The following is a 3,929-nucleotide window of genomic DNA, read 5'->3' on the forward strand; positions in this document are numbered from 1 at the left end:
GTGTAAAAGTCAAAACATGATCAGATTTATAATATTTTTTCCCTCTGGATACGCTAGTACGCTCGTCGGAGAAATATTTCATAAGGGTGTCCGCCATTGTTCCAATAGTTTAGAGCCAGTTACTAAGTTACCATGCGTCATTACGAGGGAAGTGACGTCACGACTGTTGAAGCGTATTGTCCATGTACTTTTTCTCTGTATAATTTTCTGTTTTTTTTCCCTTTTAGAATAACACAGATGGTCAATCTATAACCAATGCTCTGATTCCTTTTCTATTTCTATTAATCAGTAGTTTAAAGATGGAGAGACGAAATAAAAATGATAATTATTGTTAATGTCGTTATTTCTCAATCAATTTTACATATTTTTTATTTTTGTTGGTCTTCCCAGATGTAAACTGCAAACTTATTTGATATTGATATATTATAATTTCAAGGAATCAATGCCGATGTATACTTATTTGCAGGTCTGATAACCCAGATTGTTTTGGGGTCATTGTTGTAATGGAAATATATTTTTAAAAAGACAAAAACAAAAAACAAAACAAAAACTAAACAAAACAAATCAAACAAACAATCAATAAAGACACTCACTCAAAAATAACAAATTATAACTTGTGTCGAAACAAGCACACAATAACGTTCGGTTACCAGGGCCACAGATTGAGCTTTTATATAGCGCAATATCCTCTAAACGTGCTCAAAGCGCTTTACAAGGGGTCTCTGGCCAACAGCAACACATAAGATGTGGAACAAGACATGACGCCTGTTAGGCGATATTACAATTTTTTTCGGACAGAGACAACGCTGTTAACGGCCAGGTACTCATTTTACACCTGAATTAGGTGAGAGAAAGTGAGTAAAGAGCCTTCTCCAAGGACTCAACTATGGGCCGAGCGAGGCTCGAACCCAGGACCGATCCGAAAGCGAGTGTCATACCACTAGACCACATAGCTGCACAAATGTATGCACGTCGATCAGTGCCGTGTTACTTGGGGCCTTATCCGAATAAAAAGTTCTCTGATCAAAACGAAAAAAGAAAGAGGTTTGCCAGTGTATTGATAGAATGAAGTTGACGTCACTAGAGTCTGTGTTATTGTTTTTTGCCATCCACGTTTATGAGTAATTCTCACTAAACTGTATCAACCAGACTATAAAAGTTCATGGTTACACATAGTTCTGCCTGTTGGTCCGTTATACTTCCGGACGGCAATGTTTTGAGCTTCTTAGCCAAGCGCATACTATCTATAGCAGCAGTTTATATCCATGCAACCATTCACACATTATAAAAGAGCTTAGGCAGCAGGTAATGTGTGTAATGAACCTTGACCTAACACACACACACACACACACAGACACACACAAACAACTCTAGTCATAGTTTGCTTTCATTTAAAACTAATTATTAAATTATATTATTTCAATTCTATTTCCGATGAAATATTTCTTTGGGGTCATCTATCGCAAGATCGAAAGGACCGAATGCGTAATAACCTTGCCAAATGCCGCAGGGCAGCGCCGTTAATAGAAACAAGTCAGTTTCTTGATCAAGAAATAAAAAAAATAACGATTAGTAATGAAATGTAAGCTTCAATTTATTGAACGAAGGCAAATTATGTGGCGCCACCAAGACGAAATCAACTCGAATGCTAAGTTAAAAAACCACACTACCACCATCACTTCATCATTGATTCTACTTTTGTCACAACGAAAATAACAATCACAATAAGCTCTAGAGGTTGGCACTTGTGAAACATGATGAATGAAACACTAAAACGAATGAGAAATGTGAGAATGGTGTTTAAGCTAAAGAAACAATCATTGATTGAAATCAAGAAATAAAACGTTGTTCATTTTAAAACAAACAAACCCAGACAACGGTAAAGGTAATATCTCAAGCTGGGTGGGGTTCCTGACCTTCCACAGTGGGTAGGGAGGGACTTACTGTGTCTTCTATCCCCTATGTCTGGGTGGGGTTCCAGCCATCCCACAGTGGGCAGGGAGGTACTTACTGTGTCTTCTATCCCCCTATGTCTGGGTGGGGTTCCAGCCATCCCACAGTGGGTAGGGAGGGACTTACTGTGTCTTCTATCCCCTATGTCTGGGTGGGGTTCCAGACATCCCACAGTGGGCAGGGAGGTACTTACTGTGTCTTCTATCCCCCTATGTCTGGGTGGGATTCCTGACCTCCCACAGTGGGCAGGGAGGTACTTACTGTGTCTTCTATCCCCCTATGTCTAGGTGGGGTTCCTGACATCCCATAGTGGGCAGGGAGGTACTTACTTTGTCTTCTATCCCCCGATGTCTGGGTGGGGTTCCTGACCTCCCATGGTGGGCAGGGAGGTACCTACTGTGTCCTCTATCCCCATATGTCTGTTTTTCAACTTGCTTTCTGTCTTTGTCATGGAATGAGATTACTTGGTTTTGTCCTGGCCTTGGCTGGATGCCTTTGCTGAGAGGGAAAAAGTCAAAGGTATAGTTAGTTTTGGGAGATGATATTTTTTCCCCATGTAAATCATCTCTCTGTTATGCACTGCATTATGTTTTGTTTATGTATTATATATGATTTGTTAACCTTTGAGTGTGTTCCTCTTTTTGGGACATGTGCTTGTGTCTGGATGAGAATTGAGGTGATCTCAAACAACTAAGTACTTTGATAGTGTACTCTTGGAATCTACACCTGTTCCCTATTTGAACCATTTCCCCTTTGTCTGCTTTATTCTTGGATGCTTTAGTTATAATTCTAGAACTTTTACTATCCTATTTTCTTCCTTTTTACTGGCGCTGATATGATCTGAATGTGTTGCAAGCGCCGTAAAACCCTTTAAAAAAAAAAAACAAAAAAAAAAAAAACAAACCCCAAAAACCCCCAAAACAAACCAAAAAAAAAAAACACATAGTATCCCAAGCACAGAGGAACATACGTATTCCCAAGACAGAAAGAATTGATAGTTCTTTATATCTGTAGTTCCTAATGACGGTCGTTCTTTATTGAAGGAACGAAATCGACGTCACTCATCACTTTGTTATTGTTTTTAGACAACCATTTTGGTGATTACTTCTCACTACATTATATCAGTCAGACTATAAACATTCACGGTTACATTATATCCGACTGACGGATGTTGTGAGTTGTAGACTTAAACGCATAGCATCAATATAAGTAGTTATTTACTTAAGAGGGGAAAAGTAAGGGAGGATGATATAGATATAAAATAAAAATAGTTTATAAAAAAAATAATAACATTCATAATAATAATAATAATAATAATAATAATAATAATAATAATTAATAATAATAATAATAATAATAATAATATAATAATAATAATATATAATAATAATAATAATAATGATGATGATATAATAATAATAATAATAATAATAATATAATAATAATAATAATAATAATAATAATAATAATAATAATAATAATAATAATAATAATAATAATAATAATAATAAATAAAATATATAGTAGTAATAATAATAATGGTAATAATAAAAATGATAAAAAAATATTTAATTAATTGATTAATTTTTGAATTCAATTTGATCTTGTTAATTTTTATTTATTTATTTCTCTTTTCATTTATTAGTTTGTTTATTTAGTTATATATCTATTTATTTATTTATCTTTTAAACTGTAAATTGTCATGTGGATATAACTGTTTCCATTAATTTCATGATTTTGTAGACTGGTTTGTAAATGTTGACCAGTAAAATGCATGACATCTGAAACAATGTAAAATCATAATTTATCAGAGACTTATGTATGATTATTATCGTTGTTGCTTTCATGATTATTTTTGTCATTAATATTTTATTGTACTATGAACTTTGTACATTTATGATTCATTCGATCATGACCAATTTTCATTTACCAGTATTCTATGATGGTATATTATTTTGATTTTACATTGCCGTATT

The sequence above is a fragment of the Berghia stephanieae genome, chromosome 6 (assembly GCF_034508935.2).
Source record: "Berghia stephanieae isolate SIO BIC M18660-M18661 chromosome 6, UCSD_Bste_1.3, whole genome shotgun sequence".
Taxonomy (NCBI): Eukaryota; Metazoa; Mollusca; class Gastropoda; order Nudibranchia; family Aeolidiidae; genus Berghia; species Berghia stephanieae.